Here is a 14997-nt window from a genome sequence, read left to right as displayed (position 1 = left end):
CATATTACCGACGATTTGTGAAAAACTTTTCGCGCATCGCCGAGCCCCTGACCCAACTGACGAAGGCAGACGTGCCGTTTAAATGGGAAGCGCCGCAAGCAGAAGCCTTCAAGGAACTTCAGCGTCGTTTACAGTCCCCACCGATCCTTGCGCATTTTGATGAAAACGCCGATACTGAAGTTTATACCGACGCAAGCAGCGTGGGACTAGGCGCCGTTCTCGTTCAAAAAAGTGACGGGCTGGAGAAGGTCATCGCATACGCTAGCCGTTCCCTTTCCAAGGCCGAGGCTAACTATTCGACCACTGAGAAGGAGTGCCTTGCCATCATCTGGGCTACGTCGAAATTCCGCCCCTACCTCTACGGACGGCCGTTCAAGGTGGTCAGCGACCACCACGCGCTCTGCTGGCTTGCCAATTTGAAGGATCCCTCTGGCCGATTCGCTCGATGGAGTCTGCGTCTCCAGGAGTTTGACGTCACCGTCGTTTACAAGTCCGGACGCAAGCACACTGACGCCGATTGCCTCTCACGAGCCCCTGTAGATGCACCGCCGCTGGACGACGATGAGGACGCCTTCCTGGGACCCATCAGCGCAAGCTCTTTTGCTCAGCAGCAACGCTCGGACCCCAACCTAAAAGACCTCATCGAGTACCTGGAAGGCAAGGTTTCTTCACCCCCCGCTTCATTCAAGCGAGGACTCTCTTTTTTCTGTGTGCAGAATGAGGTCCTTGTGAAGAAGAACTTTACAGCGAACAAAACAGCCTACCTCCTTGTTGTACCTACTTGTCTCCGCGAAGAAGTTCTACAGGCTTCACACGACGAGCCGACAGCTGGACATCTCGGGTTTACTCGCACCCTCCGCCGCATTCAAGACAAGTATTACTGGCCCCGACTGTCTGCCGATGTCGCACACTATGTGAAAACATGCCGAGATTGTCAGCGACGAAAGACTCCTCCCACACGACCAGCAGGATTTCTGAACCCCATTGAACCTCCCTCAAGACCCTTTCAGCAGATTGGCATGGACTTGCTTGGCCCTTTTCCAACGTCAACATCTGGAAATAAGTGGATCATCATAGCGACCGACTACCTGACCCGCTACGCCGAGGCGAAAGCCCTACCGAACGGAACAGCAGCAGAAGTGGCCAAATTTTTCGCGGAGTGCATTCTTCTTCGACACGGCGCCCCAGATGTGCTCATCACGGACAGAGGAACAGCATTTACGGCGGAACTCACGCAAGCCATCCTGCGCTACAGCCAAACCAGCCACCGGAGGACAACTGCATACCATCCGCAGACCAACGGACTGACCGAGCGCCTGAACAAAACCATCGCCGATATGCTCGCTATGTATGTCGATGCCGAACATAAAACCTGGGATGTCATCCTGCCTTACGTCGTCTTCGCCTACAACACCGCAGTGGAGGAGACCACCCAGATGACGCCTTTTAGGCTCGTCCATGGCAGGGATGCCACGACCACGCTAGACGCCATGCTGCCCAACGTCACAGAAGAAGAGAACGTCGACGTTGCCGCCTACCTTCAACGCGCAGAAGAAGCTCGAAGGCTTGCCCGATTACGGATCAAAGATCAGCAGCGGTCCGACGCCAGACGCAACAACCTACGAAGACGCAACGCGGAATACAAGCCAGGAGACCAAGTCTGGGTGTGGACGCCCATTCGCCGCCGTGGATTGAGTGAAAAGCTTTTGCGCCGCTATTTCGGCCCGTACAAGGTTCTTCGTCGGCTGGGTGAACTGGATTATGAAGTCATCCCTGACGCAATGACTGCATCCCAGCGACGCCGCGTACGACCAGAAGTTGTCCATGTAGTCCGTCTGAAGCCGTATTATGCGCGCTAAAGGCCGCTGCATTTCCATGCTCTATTTTCGCAAGATACGTTTTTTTTCCTTACTAGTCGCATTATTTGTTTTAATGCATCGGGTCGATGCTTCTTTGAGAGGGGAGTAATGCCGCCAATATTTGCAGTGTTTGTTCGTTTTTCAAATCTGCCGCGACACCACCTTATCGCTTTGTTTGCGACGCAAGACGCGACTAGATTTATCTCGATTGATCGCAGCCAGGCAAAGCTGATTCTACGTTGTTCCGGAATGCTCTAGTAACTTTGCGCCCTTTATCTCGAATGTTCGCTATCAGCTTTAAATTGAGCACGGCCGACAGCGGCGGGCGTTCTGTTCGACGACCGCCGAGCACGCTTGTCGCTTCGCCGCCGCCGAGTGATTCAGTCCATTTTGGGTGCAAGTCAGCCCAATAAACAGTTTTCTTTTAGAAGACACTGTTGTCCGTCTTCATCGCTGCTTCGACTGCCGTCACCACCACGTGACAATATTCAACACAACTGAAGGTGATTTTGGCCTTTCAAAGTAATAGTGTCAAAAGGGGGTGATCATCCCACTGCACGCAGCAACAGAGTAAGCACTAGCATATAAGTTTTGCAAAAAATTGATGTTCTTAAATGATAAAAACACTTTTTCACATGCACTTGGTACATTCATGCATACAGAGGACAACCTTATCATTCTACCATCCGCAATTTGTACATTATATTAAACATGCTTTAGCTGTCATCATGCCTTAGTTGTGCACAGCTCAAATGCCCGACTTATGTGCAGACTATGTTGGTTGGCTCGTGGTTTTGACAAATATAAAACAGCATGTGCACACAAGTACCACATAGTACACAACAAACAGAACAGAAAATTGGACAGAAAACTATGCTATTTCTATACTGTTTCAGGCTAGGCAGGTAAGAGTCAAATACAACAATGCAACAATAGAAACAGTGTCAGCAGGGTGCTCTCTTTCTTTACATATATTACAGAAAGGAATACATGAAGCAGAAGGGAGGAAAATGATTCACTTTTTCCACTAGCTGCGACAACTGGTTACCAATTTTTCAAGTCACTTCCATGCAGTGCTCCAATTACTTTGCATTTGCATCGCTTAAATTTTATCAACTTTGTGATGCAGAAACAACTACCGAGGAATGAAAGCTTTCACACAATTTGGCAAGATCGGTCCACAAATATTTTTCTGTCTCAAAGCCCCCATTTACTGCCTTCCTATATATGTTTTACTCTCTCTGTTCGAATGGTTCATGGTTGCAAAGTGATCTAATTCAGTTGTGCATTTCTTCTTCTGGTCTTTTTTGTTGAATCCTTTTTATGTGTGTTCTCCTTCCATGTGTTATCACTTTTGTTAAAAGATTTTGCTTGCTTCAGGCAGCAAGCTATGTTTTGTAATAAGTGTTATGCTGTATCAAACCTTTTTAAAGCTCATATTTTGATTGTCCAATAATATACAAAATTTGGACTTCATTAATCCGTTTAATCAGCTGAATGCAAGAAAGTGCAACTCGGGGAGGTGGTCACGAGGGTCGACTCGGCATCTCGGTAAACGGTAAGTTGCGAGGTACACTCAATCTTACAGAGGCATGGCCTTACACTTCACCACCCTTAAACGCAAATGTTTTAAACCTAACACTGCGCCTCCTAAACCCGGCTATGTGTCCTTACGCTCGCACAGAGCACTTGATCGAGACAGCAGCGCGGGTCGGTCGATCCACTGGGTCCATATCGGAGAAAACTTGCACGCAGTTGACATATCGCTCACACAGCGTACAGTAAACATATGGTACGCTTCAGACTGCTTCGCGTATCGCTTTGCTGACGGATACCATCGCATGCGGCCCGGCTTCCTTGACACTGCACGCTTCGGTGAGCACACCGCGGCCCACGCATATCGGCCACCACCAGTTGTGACCGTCATGCATAGGGGAATGTAGACGCAACGGGTATGCTTACAAGGACACGGTCTGGACGAGTTTGTATTTATTCGTGGTTAAAACAGCGCGGGAAAAATACACAAAAATGAAGGAACACGCAGAACACGTATTCACACACAAAACAATTAAGCGCCGACTCGCACTTTTTCTTCCCGCGCTGCTGTAACCATAAACCAGCGTGTCACCGTCGTCTATCGCTTTATGAGCCGTCGGCACTGTCAATTTCTCCTTGGAACAAGGCTAGCAGCGTTGAGGGACGCAACCGCACAAAGCCGAAAGAGAATAGCGCCAAGCCAAGCCTTTTCAGAGAAAGCTGGCGCGGGCTTCCAAAACAACCGCTTTCGTCAAGACGGCATCCTGAATGAACTAAGCGCATAGCAATGAAGACCAGCACCGACTACAGGCCTCTGGAACTTTGTGCCTCCCGCGGACCACAACGATTGAATAAAAATGCGAATTTCCAACTCTACTCGACCGGTCTGCCGACATGGGTGATGCGTGAAGCAGACGACGCCGCTGCGCCCAACGCTGCTATTGGCTGCGCCATCGGCCAACAAATCCCAGTAGGCCTTGCAAAACCACGTGACTTCCTGCACGTTTTTTGTCATGCGGCTTGGATAGCGAGGGCCTCTCCTATGGTTTCCTTCCTCCGTGACCCATGAAATATAGATTGGCTTGGCGTCATTTGTGATTTGTGGATCGCGGTCGTGCGGGCGCGGGCGTTTTGCATCGCTTGCTTCTTTGGTCGGCCTCTGGATGCTCTGGACGTGTGGTGTGGCACATTCGTTGTGAAAGGACGTTTGTGTGGTTTGTGTGCTCGCACTTGTGTAGTGCATGTGCCTTCGAAGGCGCTCCAGAAAAATGAAAGTCTTTTCGAAGCTTTCTCAGGAAAATCTTGTCGTAATTGACCGTAAGAAAATACGCTTTCATTTCGCGTAATTTATGGGTTGTTCGAGTGGCCATATGCGCGCTCATCCGTTCCGAACTTTCGTCTTGATTTGCGCAGAGTATAGGCAAGTTAGTAATGTGAATTCTTTACAACGTGTGGCAATGGTCAGAAATAGGATCAGGCACGGTGGTTCTGCAGTCCCCGAGGCATCCGTCAGTCGAAGCGAGCAGCGGTCCCATACGTACAGGGTCGTCCACCCTGAACACGCGAGTGCGTGGCTGCACTCTCTGGAGGGCCACTGCGTCCGACACGGCCATTCATCGCAGTCGAGTGGCGCAGAAGTTGGACCTGGGCGTGGCGCTTCGCGTGATCTGCCACTTCGCTTCGATGCGCGGCTGAGTCGGACGCAGTGGCACTCCACAGAGCGCAACCAAGCGCTCGCGTAACGACAAGAGAAGAATGCTGCAAGTGGCACGTCGACAGGACCAGACGGTATTCCGATTATGTTAATAAAGAAGTTAGGACCAAAATCCAAGCAAACATTAATAGAGTTAGTGAACGAAATGATAGTGGATGAATGGCGATCAAGCAAAATGAACTTGATATATAGGGGAAAAGGGGACAAAGCTGACATAAGCAAATACCGTCCCATAACAGTGAAGTGTGTGGTTTATAAAGTGATTATGCAGATTATAAAGGACAGACTGCAGGCTTGGATGGAGAACGAGGGGGTGCTAGGGGAGCTACACAATGGGTTCCGGAAACAGAGGAGGTTGGAGCTAGGACAATGTTTTCATTGACACATTATATAGAGATTGCTGAAAAGGAACACAGGCCCCAATGGCTAGCATTTCTGGATATCAGGCGAGCCTACGGCAACGTTATTCAAGATGATTTGTGGGAAACAATGGGCACATCCTATGGCGATCAAGTAGAATGAACACGATATATAAGGGAAAGGGGTACAAAGCTGACATAAGCAAATACCGTCCTTCAGAAACGCACTGCGTCGAGTCTCGGTTAGCCTGAGCCGTTGTCTGTGGAAGGTATTTAGCAATAAAGAGCGAGCATGCCTGGAGCGTGCGAAGATGCGGTACGCGCGCGCTTCTTCGCTGTTATCGCGGTGGCCGCATTAAAAATCTCATAGAATCATCGCTGTATTGGAATCTATAAATTCTGTAATTTAAGGTGCAGGCGACAAGAATAAAGCGGATGGCAGAAACAAAATTGTCGGAGCGAACCCACGCAAGCGCATTTCATACAGCGCTGTTTGTGCAGTCTGCCGCGGCATAGTTTCGTTTTGGTGCTGTCGTTCGCGCTAGCGTCAGAGCGTCGATGTAACAAACAACAGACGCACAAAAAATCACATGGTCTGTAGGTGTGCTGGCGTTGGCCTGGGTGCTTCCAGAAGTCGCCGAACGCAGCGGCGAACAAGTGCCTATATAGAGTAGGTGTATAGTATCGCTTTTTCTGGCCGGCGTCGCCATTACGCGCGCATTGAACGAATTCCGGGACGGTGTAAACTACCATAGTGAGATGACTTTCGCGACGTACGACAAGGGAATTATGCAACAATTGTATTACGTAACAGATATAGGCGATCGAGTTTCAGTTGAAGGGGCTCCTGTGGCAGCTGGACTATCTGGCTCATACGAATAAAAAAAAACGTACCGGGAAAAACGCAGCAACCGCGAACGTAACAGCGGGTTCTACTAGATGTTTGTTTTGCAAAGGGAAAAATTAATCCTGCCTCTTTTCATTGCGAGGGCTAGAAGCGCCAGATGCGGAATTCCATCTTATATTGATATCACCGTTTCGCTGTGCCGCATGCAAGCACTATGATCAGTGCGTTTAGTGGTAAAACCTTTTATGCGCGATAATTCCTCAAACACACGCTCACACAGTGAATTCTCGTTGTTTCGTGCTCACTTTTATAGCTCAAACTTTCGGTCAATCTATTGGAACTGAATTAAGAGCGCCAAGAGTGAACGCGTGTGTGCGGCGGTGGTTTTGTAGTTGTGCTCCCTTTGAGCAGTCTCATATATATATTTGTCGCTATATTAAACTTTTGAGATTTTCGACAGTTCTTTTGAGGATGAAGACAATATATCCAACGGTCATTACGTTTAGGGACAAATTGCGCGCGCGCTATGGGTGGGAAATATATATATAGCCACGTACCAATGGTCATGCATTCGACGCCTCGATACTTCAAACTATTAAGTGACCGAAAATTTGTTCAAACTATGCTGATTAGAAACAAAGAGTAAGGGGACCGAAAATAGTTCTTTACGCAGACTTCGGAATAAATTTGGGAGCCCGACCATGGGTTGGTACGGGTCTTTTCATTCTTATGCGACCGCTCATCAGCACTGTCAGCGGCGCCTCATAGATTCCACTCGATGGGCCCGGATTCGGTAAAATAAACTGGTCCCACGTCGTGGCAGGAACAAGAGCGCAGCTGGGGAGAGAAACTGCACTTCGAAAGCACCGTGTGACAGGGGTAGTAGATGAGTGGTTCTCCACGATGGCCACATGCAGCGCGCTGCATTGCCATGCTTCATCGGTCAGGACAGGTAAGCTGCACGGCCGTTGCGTATGCTTATATTACCGGCAGCTTTGTCGCACTGAAATACGCGATTTTGACGGGCGCAAAGTGCCAGTTTGTAAATACCGTCGGTTTGAATTAAGCGATTTACCTGTCTACAGTACACACCTTACATACCCCTCTGGCAATGATGGCCCTCAGCAGCTGAGAAAAGAAAAAAATTGACATTAACAGGTGATGCTAATTCACTCAGCTACCGTCCTGCTTGAGGAAAGATAGGTTACAACAGTAAGAGAAGATTATAAATCAAATTTAGCGAATATTTAGGGCCTCTTGTTAGCAGTTAAAGCCCGATATTACCCAGTTTGTGCACCCAAAACATAAATCACAATAACCAGGGTAAACCCAATTCCTGCTCAAAAAGTGCCTTCAAGAGAAATGTAATTTTCCAGTGCAACAGTCTCAAGCTACCGTATAGAAACTGGCAGATGTCTTGAACCTGAAGGCAATGGATAAACTGGCCATGCGATGGTTTCCATGTCATGTTGCATGGCATGAATTACCGAGGAAGACATCGTTTTCATTATGCTCTTTTACAGTGCAGTTTCGGGTAAAGCGAATTTCACAAACTGCCAGCAAGAGCCGTGCTACAGAATCCACCTCGTTTGCAGCGAGTTGCAATCCCAGTAGAACTGCTATCTTGCCTTTGTAAAATACCTACAAAGAACATTCAATTCAAAGGGCCTCAATTACAATGTTCAGTGGGCTTCAGCACCCGTTTAGCAGTTGTCTCAAAGCAGTATGTTGGCGAATTTTTTTTTTTCGTTAGATTTGTGGAGCATTTCCTGCTGCAATGGCATAAACAGGAAGGCAATATGCGGTTCTGCAGCAACACTTCAGACTGTGATGCGACACACGGCAAGCACTTACCTCAAAGATGAGTAGGTTGCTCAGAGGAAACAATGTGGTGGCTGGGTATGGCCTTAAAAAAACTGCTTTGTAACACGGTTTTTCTATACGGCCAACGAAGTTGTTACTCATTTATTCATACGCTTCATCAATTACTGACAAGGCGTGTCGGTAGGAACACTTTATTTGGCAAGGAAGTCCTGGCCGACGTGGGCCTAATGCGACTCTGCCTGTAGGCCAAGGTGCAGACTTGTGGGCACAATCTTGAGCCAATAGCATGGAACGGGGAATAGGTGCCTTGGACCAGAGATTGCCGCGCCATGCAAAGTCGGCTGCTGCAGTCCCTCCACTAGTGTCAGTCATTCACAGGGTTGGATGCTATGAAAAGAGAAAAAAGTATGCAAGCTCAGAACAATAAAATGCCACTAATAAACCACTAAGAGAAACCCACAAACAAATACACAAAAATGGAATGCATATGAGAGAAAAAGGATATGGACATCTCCCAACAGGCTACAGCAGCAGCCCACGCACTCCTGTAGTGGTTTTGCGTATGGACATTAGAAAGATCATTTTAAAAAAGAATAAAAGGAACATCGTTCAAGATATGCCAGAGTAACCACACACAAAAAGAAGTGTATACAAGGCAGAGACCAAGAATGAATAAAAACAGTCAAGACAAACAACGAAAGGGTTTCTGAAAGGCTTCTGACGCTGGCACACAGGAGAGGTCACAAGCTCCATATGCTAAACCAAAAACCTTAAAGGGGCGGAGACATCAAATTTTTGGTTGGAGTGTTCTTAGTTTCAAGCATTGCATACTCCCACCCGGTGCGTGATACGTGCTCCGCAATTTAAGTATGAACATTAAATATTACCGCATTATTTATACGGAGCGATTTCGGTTTCTGAGTGTCGGGGTGCATTATGACGTCACTCCCGAGGAAGAGCAGCAACCCTGGTCATGTGGGCTCCAAAAGTAATGACACAGGGACCGCTGCATCGTCTGCTCTCGTACACTAGCTGTGCATATCAGGGCCTTCGAAATGCCAGCCAGTACTGCGATATGCTTTATTTTCGAGTAGTTCAAATTATAAAACATTTGAAATTACAATACAAACATGTTTCCACAAAATGCAGTGATGAAAAGAAACATTTCACACAAATATTTCATTCCTCTTCATAATTTATCGCATCCTAAAGCTTATTGAGCGTCTCAATGAATGAGGGAAAAACATGTAGAATGGTACAATTAGCCTGAGCCATAACTGTGTTCAGGAAAAAACATGACAGCTTGACTTTGTAAGCTGCCGAACGACAATCTTTCGGCTTTTCATTTCTCAGCCTTTTGGCGAAGATCATAGCACCGAAGCGCGACCTTGTGGCAGAGCATCCGCCTCACATTCGGGAGGTGCTGTGTTCGATTCCCAGTGCCGCCGGGTACCCACCGGTTTTAAGATTTCCCCGCCATGGTGCTCGGCTCATCTAGGGTGAGATGCTTGGGAGAAGGGTCTTCGACCAAACCGTTGACTTGATGGATCAGAGATAAGTTCCGCCGTCAAGCAACCCTAAATCCACCTCGTGCGGGAGAAGCCCATCTTTTTTTTTTTTTAACCCGCCATGCACACCTGCTGATGCGTGTGAGCCAGCCACGTCGGTAGCAATCTAATACCGCCGCACTTTGCTCGAAGGGGGTTTGTGAGCGGAGAGTGCTTATGGCACATCTAACTTGAGGCTAGAGAAGTGAACGTTGTGAGTTTTGTAATTGGCACAAGGCGAGAATTTTGGACTGCGGGTTTTAACCACGTGGAGACGTTTTTGTGCCCGCATTTGACGGTAATTTTGAGGCGCAGGCTATCCTTCCCACGCAGAGCAGCCCTGGAGAGCCGAGCACTAGGCCGGGGGACCGCCTGTTCTTATTGGATTAATTGGCTGTGGACCGGAGGCCGCGGGAATCGTACCCACGACCTCCCGTAGCCGAGGCGAGCACTCAAGCATGAGGCCACGGCTGCGGTGTAGATGCTCTTGTCACAGTTCAGACACTGAAAAGGCGTATGACGTGATGTGGCATTGTTGAGAAACATTAATGACACAAAAAAGCGTTGAAAAGCAGCTTACGCTACAACAAGAGTGAGAGCATTAACATGACGACCTCTTCCACACTTTCTTGTGACTGTGGATTGCTGCCCCAGATGCAGCATTCTGAACGGGATATGGCCCACTTAACTCTAGTGTATGGGTTTCACCACACTAGAATCCCTGGCCGTAACGGACCCACAGATGCTGGCACATTTCAACTAGGAATCTGTGCTGAAATTTCAGCAGCTGTTTTCCTTCTCACTGGACAAAAAGTGCCTGACTGATCCGGACTCTTAGATTTGGAAGTTTGTTAAAATTATGCTAACAAGTTTTTGCTTTCTTTTAATGGTTCATAAGAGTGGTGGCCATATGTGCTGACATTACATGTGCTTTCACAAAAGATACAAAACTCTTTGAGAAAATTCTGGAAAATTCTGGAAAGAGCATGAAAAATATGCAATCAATAAAGCGATTAGGAATGCAGCTGTCACGAAAAACCGGGAACTGTGGAATTACAATAGGTACGAAATGGTTAGCGGTATCTGGAAAGGGGTGATGGTTATTAGTCTGACTTTTGGCATGCGGTCCTGTGCATGAGACCAGATGTTCAAGCAAGGTTAGAAATAAAAAAATGTGGCGTAGGGAGGGTGGCTTTGGGCGCACATGGCTATGCACCAAATGAGGGGGTACAAGGTGATATGGGATGGGCGTCGTTCGAGAGCAGATAAGCTAGCAGTAAGATAGCATTTGAGGAGCGATTGAGGAAAGTTTTCAGTTGCCTGTACATGAGGAATGTGGACACTAAATACAGAACTCGGACTAGAAAATTGACAAGCAAGTATATGTGGACCGCAATTGGGGGGCAAATCAGCAATTTTCGGTAAAGAAAAAGGTTAAAGAAACAGAGAGAGCACTGCGGAAAACAGGGAGGCTGACCAAATCGGCACTGAGAACATATAAGATATTTAAGCCGGAAATCGTCAAAGAAATTATCTATGATAATTGTAGGGGAAGCTCTTTGTTATTTGAGGCCAGGACTGGAGTTTTGCGGACTAAGCCGTATATAGTCAGGTACCACGAAATAGACACGTTGTGCGTTGCGTGCTGAGAAGAGGAGGAAACGGCTGAACACTTGATACTTTTCTGTAAAGGGCCTCACCCTACAGTAGAAAGCACCTGGGCGGATTTATCCAAGGCATTGGGGTTTAAGGACAGTGAAGGGAAAGTATATTTTAAGCGGGTAGAAGTAATCACGCGAAGGTTATCTGATTGGTGGCTAAAATCAAGAGAAGAGTAAAATTTCATAAGTCATGGCTAGGTGGCTTGACCCAGCGCCCGATTTAAAGTGTTCAGCCTTATCCATCCATCCATCCATCCATCCGATTTCGGTGCCAATGGCTGGGAGACTGTGATGCGTGGCTCCCGATCATGCTGCTTCATTCTTTTTTTGGTCTTCGAGCAAGAACATTTAGTTCGGTAACGACAAAAAACATGTTTTTGGATGTCACAGAGTGCAGCAAAAGCTTAAAAGGTCTGAGCTGACTTCCTGAAGAGGATCATCAGTTTCGATTTCGAAATCTAAAAGCGTGCTAGGCACCCCGTTCTATCATGCCGTTAGGACCTTTTGTCTGCTGCATAACCAGTAACATTTGTACGGTTTTCAGCAAAAGGAACATGTTAGAAAAATCCATATTGCAACAAGTGCTTGAAGTGGCGAGAAATGCCGCAAAATATGTATCTACTCTGCATGATGCATGGTTGTATATTACTGCTGCCAATGGCAAAAAAATCAATAACTACTTCGGACAAGCAAAAGGGGAAAATAACCCATGAGATAGAGTAAGGACAGTAGGAAGTCCGGAATTACCTGAGCTCTCAACTGTAGCCAGGTGACCCATAACAAAGGAGAACTGCATATGGCGCTCAATGATTGGAAGCCGCAGACTTCGCGGTAACTTTCCTGGGGAGTCGCAGGGGGCACATCCCTCATATCTAATGTTCTTAGAACTTTGCGAAGCGCACGTCTGTTACAATCATGCTGCGGAGCATTGCGAGAGATGTTTCGATCGGGTGAAGCAGATCTTGGAATGCCCAGCCTGCGCTGTTTCTAGTCATTTTTCTGACGATCTTTCGCCGAACGGTACCTCCTTGAATAACGTACGTTGACAAATTTCAAATAAACCCATGTCCCTCCTGTCCATTATTTCCTCAAGAAAAACAGCTCACTAGGTTCCTGCGTGATGCACACGCGCACAGTGACTTTGGGAGTAACACAGCAGGCCTGACTGACTGGATTTCTCCAAATGCGTTGATGAAATGGCAACTGGAACAAGGGAGTATCAGACATGGCGAGCGACTTGTGAATATTAAAAAAAACTGCGCTTGAAGGCACAGACACGTGGGCACTTACAAGGAAAAATGGCATGAGTCAGTACGATGAAGACGGCGGAAATCGTTTCTTACTGCAGTTTAAAGAATTTTCGCGAAAGAGGTTTCTTGTTGTACATCTTTGCAACTGCGTTTCTGTCTGTTATGTCAAATGCATGGTTTGTTAGCAATGGTTTGGTGAACTTCTTGCATATAATATGCTGCAGTGTTTCCCTGTGGCTGCCTTCCTTGTTCTCGCAGGTCAGGACAGGCAAACCCGTGATTTTATTCATATTATAGAGCAAGCATGTGTCCAGTGGACTTTGAAGATGCGTTCGGTCTTTGAGCATGATATCGACGAACTTCTTGAGGCCCTGTGACACTCTTAGGAGCACTGACGTCGGGTAAAAGAGTCCACCCCTGTCTTGGTGGGCAGTCAAACTGTCTACAGCAGCATTTCCTTTGGGTTTTTGCACCAAAGCCACACAGCTGTCGCATTCGACCTTCTCGGAAACCACACTAGCTATGTAGCCCCAAATAAGGCTGATAGCTGCCATTTCCTGAGTCGGCAGGAAGGGCTCCGACGACATACACATGTCTTGGAGCGCGTTTATAGCCAGTTCAAAAGTTTCGTTTTCAGCAGCAGTGGCGGCCCCAGCTTCAGTTAAATTGTCAATGGCACGGGATGAGACAAAGGAAGGGGAGCTTCTGACGTTGCTGTTCTCTTAGGCTGCAACATTGTCTTTACGTAGCATTTTCTCCAACCCGCTCAAAACACTTCTCACATCTAGCATGTCATTACATCCTGCTGAACGCCGCAGAGAGCCGAAGAGAGGCTCAATGGGGTCACTTGAAAATTTGCGCGTCAAGACGAACTTGAAGTTGCACTCATTTAACAAGAATCGGATGCAGTGCACATTTGACAGTGTCGTGAACATGACGGCGCGGTAGGTCTCTTTAGTTAAAAACTTCTCTTGGGTGCTCGCTTTTTTCAGGCCTTCCATTTTCTCAACGAATTCGTGCTCCAGCCAGTGCAGCCTTCGATCATCAATGTCCAGAAATTCTTTTGTGTCCGGGTTGTTCTGATGAATGTGCTGGCTATGGTTACTGACGTCCATGGTTACAAGCCACTTGTTCATCTTGCACATGAACTCGACTGTCGTGCCTACGTTTAAGAACTTAGCACCGCATGTGTGCCCAGCCTGTTCTTTCATAAAGCTCAAGACAGCAATACAGGAGCTCAATCGCTGGTTTTACTGTCATTTTTTCTATGGTGGATGGGTAGACGTGTTTTCTAGTGAGAAATCGTACGGGCTTCATGGTGGACCCTCTTTGCATGTTGAAGAGTGAAAAGATTTCTTTGTTTGCTCCCATTTCCCTCGACAGGAACTGCGAACGTACGTTTTTATGTGACTGGTCGATAGCCAACATAAGGTGCCTAGACGTGTCGGCAGGATGTGGCACTCGTATTTGTGGCTGCCTTGTGATAGGAACTCCATTGCAGTCGCGTTGACCTTGTGGTTATCTGTGACGAGTCTGACAATTTCATATCCAATTTCTTCCGTCTTATTTACCGCATTCCTGATAGCTTCTGCCAGCACTTCGCCTGTGCATCCCTTGGTGAAGAAAAGCCCCACTGGAATTTTGAACCTGGCGTGCAGCCCGCAGAGCAGGAAACACAACAAATTAATTGGCGAGTTCACCCCTTTCCGGCACTGGCAGGAGATGGTCAAGATCTGGCTGATATCAATGTCTCTCAGAAAAGCGTCCCTCTGCCTGTGATATTCCAGCTTCTGTTTGATATACATCTCGTCTATGACTAAGCTACACACCCTTGATTGTGAGGTGACTAAGCAATCTAGCTCTGTGCTCAACCTTCTCTTGACCAGGCTACTGAACCCAACTTCTGAGCAGGCCCCATGTATTTGTTAAGTGTGGTTCTACTAGGCAGGACAAGGAGTTGTTCTGCTTTGAGATGCTCATAGCACCTGGGAGAAATGTTGCGCTTAATGATGCAGTGTCGGACGGTGGTCTCACTCCACAGTTTTTTTTGCCGTATAGTTAACAACCTGATCTAGTAATAGCCTGGGTTTCTTAATTGTCGTGTTCGCAGTCAGCCACAATCCGAAGGAACGCTTTTACGTGTCATTTTTCCTTGAGGCGTTCCAGTTTTTTTTTTGTACGCGTCAACAGTGCATTTGAGCCTTTCATTTCGTGATTTCGAAGCACGTTCCTTATCGCGCCACTTTTTTCGGTCAAGGAAAGCCGCTGGTGATTTTTGTTTGTCTGTTTGCGTGCCGGACGAGAGTAAGACGGACGCGGTCTGACGGACGGGAACAGGACTTACTGTGCCAGCTGCATCACTTGATTCGGAAGCCGCCAGGTAAAGCTCTGCAGCCTCTA

This window comes from Amblyomma americanum, chromosome 7, assembly GCF_052857255.1.
Source record: "Amblyomma americanum isolate KBUSLIRL-KWMA chromosome 7, ASM5285725v1, whole genome shotgun sequence".
NCBI lineage: Eukaryota > Metazoa > Arthropoda > Arachnida > Ixodida > Ixodidae > Amblyomma > Amblyomma americanum.
This window is presented reverse-complemented; position numbering follows the sequence as displayed.